Source organism: Bombina bombina, chromosome 1 (genome assembly GCF_027579735.1).
Source record: "Bombina bombina isolate aBomBom1 chromosome 1, aBomBom1.pri, whole genome shotgun sequence".
Lineage (NCBI taxonomy): Eukaryota > Metazoa > Chordata > Amphibia > Anura > Bombinatoridae > Bombina > Bombina bombina.
The window spans coordinates 1,032,087,895-1,032,106,904 of NC_069499.1; the positions used below are offsets into that span (position 1 = coordinate 1,032,087,895).

At 37.6% G+C, this 19,010-nt stretch overlaps 1 protein-coding gene across 1 annotated transcript in view; it reads left to right on the forward strand.

Moving 5' to 3' along the window:
• The first annotated feature begins 17,162 nt into the window (after positions 1-17,162).
• LOC128664783 (solute carrier family 35 member C2) overlaps positions 17,163-19,010 on the forward strand; it is a 157,096-nt gene continuing 155,248 nt past the window's right edge. The window contains exons 1-2 of the mRNA XM_053719611.1: positions 17,163-17,239; positions 18,319-18,457. The gene's annotated coding sequence lies outside the window, so the exon portion shown is untranslated. The remainder of the gene's footprint in view (positions 17,240-18,318; positions 18,458-19,010) is intronic.

Consider the following 19,010-nt stretch of genomic DNA (forward strand, 5'->3'; position numbering starts at 1 on the left):
GAACCCTGAATACCTTCCAGGAAGGTGGACGAGTTATAAGGACCTCTAACAGCAGAGAAGCAGGGAAGGATATATTCAGCCCCAGGAGACTCATGGATATTGGAAGGTGGAGGAGACCTCCATTACAGGTCACCACTACTTCAACAGGAATTCTATACCCATGGAGCTGGGGGCAGCGAACAGCGAATAAGAAAGTCTGAGGGACCACAGATTGCGTTGAAGACGCCTTGATTAGAGCTGTACCCACGGGCAAGGATGCGGCAGGCCATCAGTCTGCTCCAAGTATTTTATTATGCCTTCCTCTAACTAAACTAACTGAACTATATTAAACCAGTATCCTATTATGCTACATGTCTTATTAAGTTAACCAGCTAATCAGCTAAACTAACGGTCCTAAGTGAACTACACTAATTATTCCAGTGGGATATAACAGGTATCTCTGCTAGCTTTGCTCTATCACATACTCTTCTTTATCTCTCTGTCTTCTGATAAAGTACTTTTTCTCCCTAAATGGAAATTAAAACCAAAGGTTTAAGGGGTTAAAGGTATACTGGATTGGACGTTAACCTGACTCTTGTTAGTACCTCAAGATTGGGACTTGCTACAAGTTATCACAGGCTCTGAGTGCTTGAAGGAAAAGTAACTCAAAAGGAAGATTTCCAATGTATATATTGATTATAAGATTAAGAGTCCATGTGTACTGTTTTCCTTTTTTCCCACAGCCTACTAGAACACCTATGTTTATGATATCTTAAATCCATTTCTGAGTCCCCTACGTATAACTTACAAATAGCAATAGCTGATTTGGGTTTAAAATAGCCTATCTGATTAGAAGTGGCTGGGGTTATAAAGCAGAGTGGAGCTAAAGTGTATTAAAGCTTAATTTGGAGTGAAAAGCTGCTTTTCCACCTAGCACATTTCCTAGTTTGTTATAGCTATCTGTTTCTGAATAATCAGCTGACCCATTATCACTAAAAGTGAATTTGGTGTGAACATAATTGTTATATGGATGAGACTGTCACTGATGTTAAATACTCCTGCATGTTTAAAGTGTTGATAATTTCTGCTACTAAGTGTTTCTTTAAAGGTATTGATCTCATGAGAGTTGTTGCTATTAACCTCGGTATAGGGGCTTAACACCCTGCACATAGTTTTTTTTTTTACACTGTTTTTTTTGTATATTGCTTGGGTATATGTATTCACACTGTTTTTTTTTTTTTGTGTAAAGAGTATTGTCACTTGAAACTATCACACTACTGAACAAAAGATATTAATAATAAGAAATCACTATTACATTGTGTCCTTAATGGACACATTTATTCTACACACTAGACTTAAAGGGACATTATACACTCATTTTTCTTTGCATAAATGTTTTGTAGATGATCTATTTATATAGCCCATAAAGTTTTTTTTTTAAATAAATAAATGTATAGTTTTGCTTATTTTTAAATAACATTGCTCTCATTTTCAGACTCCTAACCAAGCCCCAAAGTTTTATGTGAATACCGTCAGCTACCTTCTCCAGCTTGCTCCTGTTTGTGTAAAGGGTCTTTTCATATGTAAAAGAAGGGGGAGTCTCTTATTTTGCCACTTGCAGTGGCTTTCCAGCTACCTTTCAACAGAGCCAAACTGACAGCTTCTAAGTAAGTTTTTAAACAGTTTTATACTGGATTTTAATATCAGAATCTGTGCATCTTATTCTTTATAGTAGTGTCTATTACATGCAGATATATGAAAATGAGTGTATACTGTCCCTTTAATTCACTGGCTATGGCTCCAAAAAAAAATTAACGCTAGCAGAAACACAGACACGAGTTTAGTAATGAATGATGAAATGCATGCAAACAGCATGGACAATCAACATTTACTACAACATATTGCTGACTTAATGACCCCACAATTAGAAGGGATTAGAAAGGAAATTTCTACTCTATCTTCAGAGATTAGAAAAATTTTCATCTAGACTGACAGAAGCAGAGACCAGAATTTCTAGCCTGGAAGACCAAGTAATCACTATGAAAAACAACTATTGACTCAAGGAAAAGAGGTGGCTGCACTGTGCGCAAGAACAGAGGATCTAGAAGATAGGTCAAGGAGAAATAATATTAAAGTAATAGGCCTGCCAAAAAATGCAGACTTTAGAGATCTCCTGTCCTTTGCATCAGTGCAGTTACCTCAAATCCTAGGTTTAGGGGACGTGATACCTTTAGCAGTGGAAAGTGCCCATCGGTTGGGCCCACTAAGGAAGTATAATACAAGTTGCCCTATAATGATAAAATACCTCAAGTTCCAGAACAAATTTAACGTGTTTAGAAATTATCGTAAGTTGAGTGAGTACAGAATTGACCAATCCAAGATCTTACTCTTTCAGGATTACTCAGCAGAGACTGCATCTAAAAGGAAGGAAATGGCACCATTTTGCACTTAATTAATGCAAATTTCAATGCTAGACTCCTCTATCCGGCAAAAATTCTGCTCTTTATAAATGGTGTGAGGAAAACTATAAATAATATTGAGGAGGCACATTTATTATTTAAAGAACTGAAGCTGGAATAAGCAGATGGAAAAGACAAAATGAGCTAGACAGAGGAAACCTATAAAAATGAGTTCTAATGTGTATGCCCCTAATAAAGAAGACCCGGTATTTTGGGGGATTCTAAGAACAAAACTCACGAGTTTTAGACGGGAATAAAAATTATAGTGGCAGGAGACTTCAATATGGCCTTAGTAGCACAAATACTGCCAGACCCAGAAGGAACAAAAATTTTAAATATTTCACCCAAAATTTCAAAATACAGAATATTTGGAGCCTACAAAAAACAGACAAAAGAGAGTCTACACACAGATAGATCTCTTTTTGATATCTGAGAATCTAATGGGAAATACGATAAAAGCAAACATCAAAGAATTTCTTATCTCAGATACTTCCCCCACACCCTGGATTCTCGTCTTTCTTCTTCCCCATATATTTGTCAGAGAATTTCCATTTTAATAATTGGCTTAAAGAAAAGTGGAAAGAATTCTCTTACAATAACAGAGAAGCTTTAGTTAAACCCGAGATTTTTTGGGAGACCTTTATTAGAGGGGAAATCCTAGCATATCTTTGTAAATGGAAAAAAGATCTAAACAGCGGGATATTCAGTTGGCAAACCAGGTAAAAAAAAAAGCTATGAAAGATATATTAGGGTACTAACGAAAGATTCCTGGGAAAAATATTCTCTAGTAGACAAGAGAGAGAACTGTTCTTAAAACAAAGAGATATGCAGGAGGACAGAAGACGGAAATTTAGGTACAGGACTAATTTCACAAAATCTGCCAAATTTCTCTCCATTCTGATTAAAAACAAAACTGATCACAATTGTATTTTAACTCTCAAAGAAAATGGCCAGAAAATCTTTGATCATATGATGATAAGACAGGCATTTCTTAAGTATTATCAAGAAATTTATGCAAAAAGAGCGATAAATACTCAGAATAAAGAGAAATTTTGGTCTAGATGTATTACTCCCAGAATTAATACACAAGAACTTTTAGAGTTGAACTCCCCTATTTCTATAGAGGAGGTACTACAGCATATACATTTAGCTAAGGCAGGTAAATCTCCAGGGCCTACTTTATACCGGCCGGAACTATACAAATCTCTAAAAGAGGAGATTGCTCCTATACTAGTCAATCTTTTTAATCAATACTTTATTGAAAATAAAATGAACTCAAAATACTTCACTGTCTCCTTAATTACATTAATACTTAAAAAAACAAAGAACCTAAAAATATAAGCTCCTATAGGCCTATAGCCCTTCTTATAATGATTATAAAATCTTCATGTCTATTTTAGCAGACCGACTTAAAAAAATACTTGGGCTCTCTGATCCACGAAGACCAAGTGGGGTTCATAAAGGGTAGAAATATTTCTAAAATAATTTGTAGGGTGCTTACAATTACGGAATATTTTTGGAATAAAGAGAGTGAAAATAGGAAGACAAAGAGACTGGACTTAGCAATACTTTCGGTCGATGCCGAAAAGGCTTTCGATCTAATTAGCTGGGACCACCTTGGTACGGTTCTGAATAGCATTGGGTTTCAGGGGAACTTTCTAAACCTTTTACAATTGTTTTATCATCATCCTGTATCCAACCTGAAAAATTAACAATTGTTACTCTGATCATTTTATATTAGAGAGAGAGACAAGAAGTGATGTGTTGCAAAAAAAAAAAAAAAAAACAGTGATAGTATATTATAGATGCTGTGGATGTGGAGGTAGATCTAATGGGTGTTAGTTATTAGTGGTGAAAAAAGTGAGGGAATAATTCAATCAATTTTGTTTTAATGGGGGGTGTATAAGGACCTTTCAGCTCCTGTAACCAGGTCTATAATAGGTGAGTAGTATATTTATCCAGGTAAGTAGGGTTCTTTTAAATCCAAAATGACAAGTAATAGTAGGGAGGCAGAAAAACAAAAACAATCTCAGAGTAACAAGGTAATCAGGGTTGGACCATAGGAGCTTAAAAAAAATAGCAACAGACCAGCAAGTACATTTTATACCTTAGGTAATCTTATTAAGACTGTCACCCTTGCTAGGTTGTAGCCATGTGTTGGGGCCTGCGTTAGTTGCAGGCTCAAAAATAAGTGAAAAAAAATGAAAAACTGAGCTAAAATTAAAGAAAAAATTACAAAAAAAAAAAAAGCCAGCTACAATCTGCAGCTAACAACAATCGAGATACAATGGTATAACAAAAAAAACAACCTGCAAGGAAAAAAAAAAAAAAAAAAAAAAGAAAAGAAGAAAAGCAAACTCAACAAGAAAAATAGAAGAAAAAGGCAAAAAAAAAAAATGAGCAAAAAAAGTCTTAAGTCAGGCCCGTGAGGAGGGGTCTTAGTGTCCAGCAAGCAAGAGTTCAGCTAATTATACATGAGCTTATGTCAAGCAGAAGGGTAGAAATTTTAGTAGCAACATTCACATATGCGGTAGCAAGTTGTCCAAAGTCACAGGCCTGCCAGTATTTTAATTTAAGCCTTAATAGTGCAGAGTGGAGTGCAAAAAGCATAAAGGAAGTAGGCAGAGTGTCCAGCGTTATTAATTTAGCAAGCTTGGGTGGTTTGTGAAGTTTAAAATTATATATCCTTAGTCAAATGTCAGAAACATGTTGAAGCAAGCAGAGTCATATAATTTTAGTCTTTGGCAACCTTACCAGTACGTTGACAGCATCACTTTGTGTGCCTTCTACGATAGCAGGCTAACTGTAATCCAGCTGAATGCAGGCAACTCCGATTACAATCAGTATTCAGGATCCGGCCCGGACAATAGACACTGAAGATATAGCTGCTTTTAGGTGAATCAATTTGGTCCGGGCAGAGAAGGCTTGGTCCGTTGGGGCTACTCTTAGGTACTTCCAGGGTATCTGTAAGCAGACCTTATGAGCGGTGACCTATATAGGCCCCGGTGTAGAAATTTCTGAGAGCGGGCCCTCTCATACAGGACCAGGCTGTATGTGCTGTGCGTATTTCCGCTCACCGGACAGCATAGGTTGGTTGTGGGTATAGTCGAACTAGTTGCCAGGCGTGACTCTCTTACCGGTCCCCACTCCAGACAGAAACACCGGTCAGAGCCTTTTTCCCGGTCCAGCAGCGCGTTCGCCCTGGAGAATTGCCGGCGTGTAGTGGAATCCTCTTGTATCATGTGTTGGTCCGGCGTCCAGCAGTAATCTTTGCTCACACCCAGTCGGGTCAGGAGTTGGGTAATGTTGCCCAGACAGGCCCGGGTGAAAGGGCCTCTTAGTCACCAAGAACGTGAACCGGGGATATGGTGCAGCCCCTGAATATCCGGGGGGCTGGTAACAGGCTGCACTAAGTGTGCTGAAATCCGGCAGCCGGGGTGTCTGGTGTGCGGCTGCCTAGGAAATTGCCTGTGTAATTACAGGGAGAGCGGCTCTGTCCCACCTGAGCTGCAGCACTGGATCACCGGTGCTTCCTCCCCTTCCGGTCTCACATGGACTCCTTTTTTTTTTTTTTTTTTTTTTTTGTGTTACACCTACACTATCACTATATGGATAAATTTATTACTAATCACAAATTAAACACTCTAGTTATGCCACCCAAAACAAGAGATAAAAAGTCCAGGACTAGTACAGACAATTTAGTAAATGTAACACCATCAAGTAACATGGCAGACACAGTTAGGGAGCCTCAAGACATAGTCAAGCAAATTTCAGATCTTATGATACCCCAATTTGACTATCTCAAAGCCGAGATTGCAAACCTTACTACTGAGGTAAAGCTTTTCACAAATAGGCTAGACGACTTAGAACAGCGCACTTCAGATCTAGAAGATACAAATGCACAGCAAGCAACTACTATACGAGAACAAGCAACACAACTGGCTAATGTCCAGTGCAAACTGAATGAGCTCGAAGACCGGAATAGACGTAACAATATCAGAATAATTGGTCTACCTGAGACCGCAGATTTCACCGATCTCATTCAGTTTGTATCAAGGACATTACCACTGGCACTAGGTATAGACCTTAACATCCTCCCGCTGGCAGTTGAAAGGGCACACCGTACAGGGCCATTAAAAAAGCTATCTGACGGCTCATACAAGAGCAGACCAATAATTGCAAGATTCCTGAACTTCCAGACAAGCTCAAAGTCATGCAGCTCTATAAAAAAAGAATCCCCTTTTCAATCCAAGATAAGTCAATACTTATTTTTCAAGACTTTTCGTCTGAAACAATGATTCAGCGTAAAGAGATGACACCCCTCTGTTCCAAACTTATTGCTAGTGGCATTAAGGCTACTGTTGTATACCCAGCCAAAATAAGAATATTTTCGGAAAGCGAACCCATGACTATGAGCGACCCCAGGGAGGTCAGAGAATTTGCACATAAAAAAGGTATTACCCTGTAAAGATAGAAAACATATTGTATATTGATTTATGTTATTTATAATTATAATTATGATGCTGATAGGTGGCAATGTTAACCCAGCCGAGGGTTTTCTTTTCTCTTCCCTTTTTTTTTTTTTTTTTTCCTCTGCTTTCCGTTTTCTCTTACCCTCGCGTGCTTTCCCCCTCACAACACGCTACTGGACATACCCCCACGACATAGGTTCAAATAAGACCCCATCTTAATTTAGCTTCGTGGAACGTTGGTGGCATTACGTCACCGCAAAAACGAAAAAAAATCTTATCACAACTTAAACGCTATAAGCCAGATATAGTCTTCCTACAGGAGACTCACCTGAGGGAAGCGGAACTTATGAAACTTAAGATGGGATGGGTAGGGGAGGTCAAAGGGACTTCATGTCAGAATAGGAAGAAGGGGGTTGCATTCCTTATTAATAAAAATCTCCAATATAAGATAATAGATCTAGTATTGGACCCAGAGGATAGATATATGATCCTACAAATCTTAATCAACGGTATAGTCTTCAACCTATGTAATCTTTATGCCCCCCAATAAAATAGACCGAGCATTCTGGGACAAATTACAGACCCTTCTTTTTAATTTATACGCAAAGAACCTTGTTATAGCTGGGCGATTTTAATTTAACTATATTCCCCGACGCTAGATAGACTTAAACCAGCCCTAAATAGAAACAGTAAACAAGAAACAAAAATATTTAAAAATTTTATGAATTTCCTTCATATGAAAGATATATGGAGGATACAGAACCCTGACATAAGGCATTTCACATGCGAGTCACACTCATATCAAACAATGTCAAGGATAGACTATTTTCTTGTAGCTGAAAATATGCTGGGGCTAGACATGTTAGCAGACATAAAAGAGGTGGTTATTTCAGATCATGCGATCCTCACTTTAAAGATCACATTAAGGAATACACCAGAAGGCACTATTAACAGGCTATTCTTCCCTAGATATTAGTCGGAGAATGTTAAGTTTAAAGCATGGTTGAGATTAAAATGGCAGGAATTTTTTGAAATAAATTTTTCCCCGTCTATTCAGGCAGAAACATTGTGGGAATCTTTTAAAGCCGTAATCAGGGGGGAAATTAAGGCCTACCTAGTAATTAAAAAAAAGATCATGACAAAGAATGATATACATTTAGCGAACCAATTGCGCAACGCCTATAACTCATATGTTAGTGATCCCTCACAAAAATTTTGGCAGATCTACCAACACCGTAAAAAGGAAAGAGAAACCTTCCTTACACAAAGGACTGCATTAGACACCCTTAGAACTAGATCATTCTTTTATAGACATGGGGGGAAAGCTGGGAAACTCTTAGCAGGCCTTACTAAAGTCAAAAATAAGAAAGTCATGATTGAGGCTCTTATTACTCCTTCAGGTAGAATTACTAAACCTAATGAAATTACTAATTATGTTTCAGAATACTTTCAAGAGCTCTATGCAAAAGACAAAACAGATCAGGCTGCTAAATATAAATTCTGGCAAAATATTCAAACTCCAAAACTAAATATAGATCAACAAGAGGCGCTAAATGCCCCTATTACCCATAATGAAGTAATTAAGGCAATAAAAAAAACAGCAACAAATAAAGCAGCAGGCCCCGACCAGATTCCCATAGAGCTCTATAAAATTCTGTCAGAAGATATAGTACAGACACTAGTACTACTTTTTAACAGTTACTACTCCGATGCAAAACCCCCCTCTAGATATTTCTCAGCCTCGCAAATAGTTCTAATTCTAAAAAAAAATAAAGACCCGGAACTGATCAGCTCATATAGGCCCATCTCTCTTTTAAACAGTGATAACAAAATATTAATGAGCATACTTGCTGAAAGACTTAAGCTAATAATAGGCCCCCTCATACATAAAGATCAGGTTGGTTTTATGCCTGGGCGGAATGCAACACGTAATCTGAGGAGGCTTCAATTGATGTTAAATAAATTTTTCTCAGAAAAGAACGGTCCATTAGAACCACCTGATGCTGCAATAATATCAATTGATGCCGAGAAGGCCTTCGACTCCATTTCCTGGGATCATCTATTTTCCACTCTTCCCAGGTATGGAGTCGAGGGTACCTTTCTAAACTTTGTCAAATTAATCTATAAATCCGCTAACACCTCTATTTTGATTAATAATTCTCATACCTCGAATTTCCCACTTCTTAAAGGCTCGAGACAGGGCTGTCCACTCTCCCCCTACCTTTTTAACTTAGCGCTTGAACCTTTAGTAATATATATAAGAAAAGAAATAGAGGGGATCAAAATAGGGAAGAAAAGAATTACCACTTTACTGTACGCCGACGACCTTTTAGTTTTGACAGCCAATACAGCGAGTAATATACCAATATTAACACAGATTCTCCAAGAATTTAGCAGCTTCTCTGGGTATAAAGTTAATATGTTAAAATCAGAGATCTTCTGGCTCAAAAAACTCAAAGACTCAGTGCAGGCATATTACTTTAAGGAAGCAAATTCCACTTTTGTTTATCTGGGGATAACGTTGTCACTGGATAGTAAGGAATGGTATGACTTAAATTATAAGCCAATTATTACTAAAATTAAACGTGATCTAGGAAATTGGGCCAAATTCTACCTTACGTTATCTGGCAAAATTAATTTGTTCAAAATGGTGACGTTCCCCAAAATTTTACATCTGATGCAAAATCTCCCAATTATAATAAAACAAGCAGACATAAAAATAATCAAGCACTTAATCACACAATTCATATGGGACGGGAAAAGAAAGGCCATTGCATATAATAAACTAGTATTACCCAGACATGACGGGGGATTAGCATTGCCAGATATAGAGTGTTATAATCTAGTGTGTATTTCTAAAATAGCTCTGGACTGGCTAACAGGACCAGATTATTACACAGATTTAGCCACAGAAGAAGCGTTTGTTCAGCCATATTCCTTGAAGGCCTTGCTTCATTGTATCCCTGATAAATGTCCAAGGAAAATTAAGAAGATGCCAGTTATCTATAATGTAATTCAGGCCTGGTATAAATTATCTAAAAAGCTAAATTGTTCTCATCGTTATTCTAAACTTCTGACTATAACAGGTAACCCAAACTTCACACCAGCTTTAAACTCGAAAATCTTCAAGGATTGGGCAATAAAAGGGTTTAAGATATATAGAACAGTTAAGGGATCCCGCTACTGGAGTTTGCCGATCAATGCAAGAGTTAATCGTAGAATATGGAATCTCTAATAAGGATTTCTTTTCCTTTTTTCAGATACGGAACTTCTTACAGGTCCTGTTACAGGACACACGAGAGGTCACAATTTCCGAAATAGTAGAGCCCCGCATTTATACTTTTTAAAGCAGGGAAATATAACATAACTACATTATACAAACTAGCTTTGAATCAGAGAGGCTTGGATAATGTTAATAAATTAGCAGTCTGGTGGAAAGTTTCAGTTGATACCATACATAAAAGCTATAGGCGTGCAGATGCATCAACACTTGCTGCTGCATGGAGAGAATCACATACGAAAATCATCAACCACATTTATATCACAGCGCATATGAAAGCATCGTGGGGTAACTTAGGTTCTCTTTGTCCTAAATGTAGACAAGCTAAAGCGGATATAATTCATTACTTTTGGGGATGCCCCAAAGTCAGGAAATTTTGGAATAAGATTAATTTTTGGACAAATAAAATTAATAAAGCAGACGTACAATTAAATGAAGATCATATTTTTTTCTTTATAGATTTCCACAAAGAAGGATTGAATAAATACTTAACATATTTAAATACGGTAATAATGACAGCTAGGCTGTTGATCCTTAAATATTGGAAATCGTTTAAAGCTCCTACTCTCTCAGAATTTATTCAAAAACTTAAAAACCAACTCATAATGGAACAAATGGATACCTCGATAAATTCGGAGGCACAAGTTAAACACTTTCTAACCAAATGGAAGAATGTAATTAACAGTATGCCTAAAGAAATCCAACTGATACTTATTTCACCCTTTAGAGGTACAGAATCTTTAGAATTGGCCCTATTGAGTAATGATTTTCCGGATCTACAGCCGAATTAATGCTATTTCACCGGAAGTTTATTAGTGGCCTGAGTGATGGGGGGAAGCAACTCGAGGGAAAGTCAAATTTTGTCTTTTTTTTTTTTTTTTCTCTTTCTTTCTTTCTTTTTTTCCTTTTTCTTATCTCGTTCTTCTGAGAAATTAAAATGACAAAAACTACCAACATATGGTGTGGGAACAAGTTACTATGAGAAATATAGAAATTCAGGATTCAAGTGTGAATTTATCATTTACATGACTAAATGTAAATTTGGAACCCTGTAGAAGAGCGACCTTAATTTATGTATTGGCGCTTCTTCTTTGATGATGTTATTGGTCTTCTTTGTTGTTTTTTTCTGTATGTCTCGCTTCTCATAATATTGTCTTACAAATGTGTTGGTTACAAATAAATAAAAAAAAAAAAAAGAGAGAGAGACAAGACAGGGATGTCCGCTCTCTCCACTATTATTTAATATTTCTCTGGAACCACTGGCGATTCTCTTACGTCAGGAGATGGCGGGCATTATGGTTGGTCAATATAAATCTGTTTTAACACTTTTTGCAGATGATCCGCTTTTATTCTTAAGTCAGAATCTTCCATCAAACAATTTATAGCTCTTGCAGATCTATTTGGATCAATCTTTGGATATAAGATCAATTTGGAAAAATCAGAGCTCTTATGGATTATACCTCCTTATTCAGGTAATTTCCAGTGCCCCTTTAAAATAGTAAATTCAATTAATTTGTAAAGATCCAAATAGTTGGTACAATCTTAATTTTGTGCCTTTATTTACAAAGCTAGAGGAAGATCTTAAAAGGTGGTCGCAACTATCAATCTCTTTATCAGCTAGAATCACATTAATTAAAACTATTTTTTTCCTCAGCTCGTGTTCTTATTACAAAACCTTCCTCTCATTAAACATACTAAAGACATTTTAAATCCTTAACAGAGTTATAGCAAGGTTTATTTGGCAACAAAAAAATTAGAATCTCCGCAAACAAGCTATCCCTCCATAAGTATGCAGGAGGCTTAGCTTTATCGAATCTAAAATTCTACAATTTAGCAACTTTAGTAAAAGTGGTTTTAGATTGGATCACAGGTAAGGAATACGTGACTAACTTTAGTCTAGAATCCATAATAGCGATGCCCTTTTCCTTGAAAGCTATCATACACTGCTCTACCACAAATATTCCTATCTACTAAAAATGCACATATTCAAAGGCCCAATACTAGCCTGGCAGAAATTTATACGAGAAATTCAGGTTAATCATAAATTATCTAAACATCTCCCGATAAGAGGGAATTATTTTGTATTTGAAGAGTGAGAGGAGAAAGGTATCAATAATTTGATACAGGTAAAGGAAACAAGTTCCGCCGTTATGAAAACATTTGAGGCACTACAGCAAGAATTTGACCTCAACAAACATACGGCTAGATTTAAAGTTTTGTGGCCAAAGGGGTGCGTTAGCTACAAGTGTTTTTTCCCCCCGCACCTTTTAAATAATGCTGGTATTGAGAGTTCTCTGAAGGGCTGCGTTAGGCTCCAAAAAGGGAGCATACAGGCATATTTACCGCCACTTCAACTCTCAATACCAGCGTTGTTTACGGACGCGGCCAGCTTCAAAAACGTGCTTGTGCACGATTCCCCCCATAGGAAACAATGGGGCAGTTTGAGCTGAAAAAAAAACTAACACCTGCAAAAAAGCAGCATTCAGCTCCTAATGCAGCCCCATTGTTTCCTATGAGGAAACACTTCCTAAGCCTGCACCTAACACCCTAACATGTACCCCAAGTCTAAACACCCCTAACCTTACACTCATTAACCCCTAATCTGCCGCCCCCTTTATCGCTGACCCCTGCGTTACACTTTTAACCACTAATCTGCTGCTCTGGACACCGCCGCAACCTACATTATCCCTATGTACCCCTAATCTGCTGCCCCTAACATCGCCAACCCCTATATTATATTTATTACCCCCTAATCTGCCCCCCCACAACGTCGCTGCTACCTACCTACACTTATTAACCCCTAATCTGCCGACCGGACCTCACCGCTACTATAATAAATGTATTAACCCCTAAAGCTAAGTCTAACCCTAACCCTAACACCCCCCTAAGTTAAATATAATTTTAATCTAACGAAATAAAATAAATCTTATTAAATAAATTATTCCTATTTAAAGCTAAATACTTACCTGTAAAATAAACCCTAATATAGCTACAATATAAATAATAATTACATTGTAGCTATTTTAGGATTTATATTTATTTTACAGGCAACTTTGTATTTATTTTAACCAGGTACAATAGCTATTAAAGGGACATTCAACACTTAGTGTAACATGTTTTTATATTGTAAATTCAAAAACGGAGGTCCGCCTACACTATACCCCTCCTCCCTTGCCGTCTTGCTTCTGTCCTAATCAGCGGCGCTAACTACTCTATACCCGGTCAATATGGATGCCGAACTCCCCCCACTATTACGTAGCTGCCTTCTTCTTAAACTGATAAGCAAATCAGAATCCAGTCCTCGGACAGAAATTGCACGCGCGTGCGATCTCCCTACCTTATCTTCACCACGCCGGGTATCACCGATCCGTCCAGAAGAGGGTCCGAAGTCTTCATCCTATCCAGCAAGAAGAGGACATCCGGACCGGTAGACATCTTCATCCAAGCGGCATCTTCTAACTTCATCCATCCGACGAGGAGCGGCTCCATCTTCAAGACCTCCGGTGCGGAACATCCTCTTCTCCCGATGACTAGACGATGAATGAAGGTTCCTTTAAGGGACATCATCCAAGATGGCGTCCCTTGAATTCCGATTGGCTGATAGGATTCTATCAGTCAATCGGAATTAAGGTAGGAAAAATCTGATTGGCTGATTGAATCAGCCAATCAGATTCAAGTTCAATCCGATTGGCTGATCCAATCAGATTGAGCTCGCATTCTATTGGCTGATTGGAACAGCCAATAGAATGCGAGCTCAATCTGATTGGCTGATTGGATCAGCCAATCGGATTGAACTTGAATCTGATTGGCTGGTAAGGTAAGGGCTGGTAAGGTAAAAGAACTTTTTATTTTAGAATAGGGTAGGGCATTTTTTTATTTTGGGGGGCTTTGTTATTTTTTAGGGGGCTTAGAGTAGGTGTAATTAGTTTAAAATTCTTGTAATCTTTTTTTATTTTTTGTAATTTAGTGTTTGGTTTTTTTGTAATTTAGTTTAGTTGATTTAATTGTAGATAGTTTATTTAATTAATTTATTGATAGTGTAGTGTTAGGTTTAATTGTAACTTAGGTTAGGATTTATTTTACAGGTAATTTTGTAATTATTTTAACTAGGTAGCTATTAAATAGTTATTAACTATTTAATAGCTATTATACCTGGTTAAAATAAATACAAAGTTGCCTGTAAAATAAATATAAATCCTAAAATAGCTACAATGTAATTATTATTTATATTGTAGCTATACAGGGAGTGCAGAATTATTAGGCAAATGAGTATTTTGACTACATCATCCTCTTTATGCATGTTGTCTTACTCCAAGCTGTAAAAGCTCGAAAGCCTACTACCAATTAAGCATATTAGGTGATGTGCATCTCTGTAATGAGAAGGGGTGTGGTCTAATGACATCAACACCCTATATCAGGTGTGCAAAATTATTAGGCAACTTCCTTTCCTTTGGCAAAATGGGTCAAAAGAAGGACTTGACAGGCTCAGAAAAGTCAAAAATAGTGAGATATCTTGCAGAGGGATGCAGCACTCTTAAAATTGCAAATCTTCTGAAGCGTGATCATCGAACAATCAAGCGTTTCATTCAAAATAGTCAACAGGGTCGCAAGAAGCGTGTGGAAAAACCAAGGCGCAAAATAACTGCCCATGAACTGAGAAAAGTCAAGCGTGCAGCTGCCAAGATGCCACTTGCCACCAGTTTGGCCATATTTCAGAGCTGCAACATCACTGGAGTGCCCAAAAGCATAAGGTGTGCAATACTCAGAGACATGGCCAAGGTAAGAAAGGCTGAAAGACGACCACCACTGAACAAGACACACAAGCTGAAACGTCAAGACTGGGCCAAGAAATATCTCAAGACTGATTTTTCTAAGGTTTTATGGACTGATGAAATGAGAGTGAGTCTTGATGGGCCAGATGGATGGGCCCGTGGCTGGATTGGTAAAGGGCAGAGAGCTCCAGTCCGACTCAGACGCCAGCAAGGTGGAGGTGGAGTACTGGTTTGGGCTGGTATCATCAAAGATGAGCTTGTGGAGCCTTTTCGGGTTGAGGATGGAGTCAAGCTCAACTCCCAGTCCTACTGCCAGTTTCTGGAAGACACCTTCTTCAAGCAATGGTACAGTAAGAAGTCTGCATCCTTCAAGAAAAACATGATTTTCATGCAGGACAATGCTCCATCACACGCGTCCAAGTACTCCACAGCGTGGCTGGCAAGAAAGGGTATAAAAGAAGAAAATCTAATGACATGGCCTCCTTGTTCACCTGATCTGAACCCCATTGAGAACCTGTGGTCTATCATCAAATGTGAGATTTACAAGGAGGGAAAACAGTACACCTCTCTGAACAGTGTCTGGGAGGCTGTGGTTGCTGCTGCACGCAATGTTGATGGTGAACAGATCAAAACACTGACAGAATCCATGGATGGCAGGCTTTTGAGTGTCCTTGCAAAGAAAGGTGGCTATATTGGTCACTGATTTGTTTTTGTTTTGTTCCAAAACTATTCAGCTTTGATATTAATGAGTTTTTTGGGTTCATTGAGAACATGGTTGTTGTTCAATAATAAAATTAATCCTCAAAAATACAACTTGCCTAATAATTCTGCACTCCCTGTATTAGGGTTTATTTTACAGGTAAGTATTTAGCTTTAAATAGGAATAATTTATTTAATAAGATTTATTTTATTTTGTTAGATTAAAATTATATTTAACTTAGGGGTAATAAATATAATATAGGGGTCGGCGATGTTAGGGGCAGCAGATTAGGGGTACATAGGGATAATGTAGGTTGCGGCGGTGTGCGGTCGGCAGATTAGGGGTTAAATTTTTTTATTAGAGTGGCGGTGATGTGGGGGGACCTCGGTTTAGGGGTACATAGGTAGTTTATGGGTGTACTTTAGAGAACAGTAGTTAAGAGCTTTATGAACCGGCGTTAGCCCATAAAGCTCTTAACTCCTGACTTTTTTCTGCGGCTGGAGTCTTGTCGGTAGAGGGTCTTCAGCCAAGACTCTAAATACCAGCGTTAGAAAGATCCCATTGAAAAGATAGGATACACAATTGACGTAAGGGGATCTGCAGTATGGAAAAGTTGCGGCTGGAAAGTGAGCGTTAGACCCTTTACTGACTGACTCTAAATACCAGCGGGCGGCCAAAACCAGCGTTAGGACCCCTTAACGCTGGTTTGGACGGCTAACGCAGAACTCTAAATCTAGGCGTTATTTTTTTTGCCTATCTCCAACTAAGGCACTTTTTTTATCAAATCACCAAGGACAATGATTTAAACTGGGATCTGGACTATGTGCAGAATTATATAACATTATTTTCTCTGTTTACTGGCCCTTTAAGAACAAGAAAGTTGCAAAATGTTTAGTTTTTAGAATGATTTTCTATAGGTTGTTTGTTACATTAAAGTTGATTTAAAAAAAAAAAAAGCAAATTAAAAAAAAAAGCTTTGAGTGGAGGTCACGTTTCTGTAGAGTGGAGCTCCAGACAGTTTGCAGCGGGACTCCATATCATTGCTAAATTGAGTATTACCAGTATTAAATAATTTGTTGCCATGCCTCCTTGGGTTGTCTCTGTCAATTTGAATTACCCCTTCCACTACTAAAGTATGTACAACTACATTCCGTTCTGGTATTCTCGTTTGCAATACCTTCCATAAATATTCATTTGGGATTATAATACGCCTGCCATTTGCTTTACATGTTTTTTTTGTCGCAATACATTAAAAGTAATAAAGAAATACAAATATTGTGGCACTAGCGCGGGTATAGTATGAGAAGTTCAAACAATTAATATAATAAACACTGTCATAATGGAGATGGCAGATCAGTCAGTGTCACTAGGCAGCTGCCCCACTTAAGATGCCGGAGTTCATAGTATAGTAGTATACTTGCCTCACCTCCCATAATGCTTAGCGCATAGAGCCACGTTCTGGTGCGAAGAGTAGTTTGATTCCGTCACGTGATGCAGAGCCAGAGAGCGAATGCTGGGGGTGGCATTGGATAGAGGAATTGTTGAATTTGACGGACTGAATGGTGCATATTTGTAACGTTAGTATCCAGTGTGCTTGGAGAAATCAAATATGCAGGTCTGACAAGAGATTTCCCTTTTAATGCACTGTAACGATGGTTTGTTGGCCAAAGAGCTGACATTCATACCGCAGCACAGCGAGCTTTACTCACTACTAAAGAACAAGCAGGGAAGAGGGTTTCTGCACCACAGTGCTTACAATATAATATAGGTAGGAACCACAGCCTGTGAACGTGATATCTAACATAAGAACAAAGAAAGAAATGAACACGTAATGATCTTTGCATTGAAAACATATGTTAATTCGCTATCCCTCACGTTTCGTGTTGCTAATGTACAGTATATGACATTTACAGCATATATCAGTCATTAGGACGAGAGGGACACACTTGCAAGTTTGCTAAATCAACATAACAGCGTTTAAAAATGCTTTTAAGAGGATAAGTAATATACAAATTGCATAGTACTTATGATGTTTTTTTTTCTCGATTTTACTTTCCTATGGTTGAATAAAAATTAAAGTTATGCAAAAATGTATATGCATCTATAGTTGTTACTGCCTAATATAATTTTTTTTGTAAGATCACAAACTTGAGCATATAACTAAACGCCATCGTTTATAAATTTACAAATTAGCATAAGTTTAATTCATCATTATGACAGTAAGTCTCATAATTACTTTATTTTCTCCCTTCGAAGTACTGTTCCGACATCAATCTTTCGTCCGCCTGACATTTTCTAAATTTTGATTGACAGATGAGAGCTATATTATAGTCCAATCTGTGGTTTCCCCTTCAGGGGTTTAGCCCATCCATTCCTACGTCACTGGATGACTGAGCGCATGCGTCCGGCTAAACTCAACCTACTTCCACCCGTGCTCGTTCGTGATTCGCGCATGCTCACTGCTTGCTCTGTAGCGATTGTTTGTTTTAGTTTAACAATAACAATTGGAACGATCGTCGCAGCAAGTGAGTTTTTTACAATGAATATGTATTTAAATGTGTACGGTCTTTATTTATATCTGCAATTGAAAATATTATCTTCATTTAGTAAACAGCATTACCTAACTTTTATTAACACTAGTATTTTATATCGCTAGCGGTGGAAGTGGCACATGCGCATAAAAAATCCAGTCTGTGAACGCGCATTGAGTTTACGTAAGCACAGGGCTGAGAACGCTCGATGAGAGAAGAGATATAAACACGGAAGTGGCATGGGGAGGAGATTCGGCGTAAACGGTCAGAAATATAAAGTTTGAATTTCATGTAAAATACAACGTAAACAAGTAAATAAAGTTAGCGATAAGCTGCAGGTTATTTATTAGAGAGATTATATGATTTGACTTACCATAAACTTTACCTTACCTTTAATCACCCATCATTTCCACTCATAAATTATTAGTTATCTTTCTCTTGTGACTAAATACAGGCGTAATGTGTGCAGAAATACTGTACTGCAGTCTGCAGAACATGGACATTCTGTTATATACCAATGTAATGTTTGTGCACATCTTGAGTTATCCAATAGGATAAATATTTTTTCCCTCATCTATGTTCTGTTATTGGTAATTAATTCTGAAATAATGTAAAAATTACATTACAGACAATAGGGGTCTATTTGTATGCATACCTTTACATATAATGAATACTCATTTTGGATGTTCTCTCTTCTCCAGATATGTTTTGTTCCAAAAGAAACGTAAAATCATTTGATGAGGTCTGTTGAATTAAAGGGACTCTAAAGATTTATTGTGTGTGTATATGTATATATATATATATATATATATATATA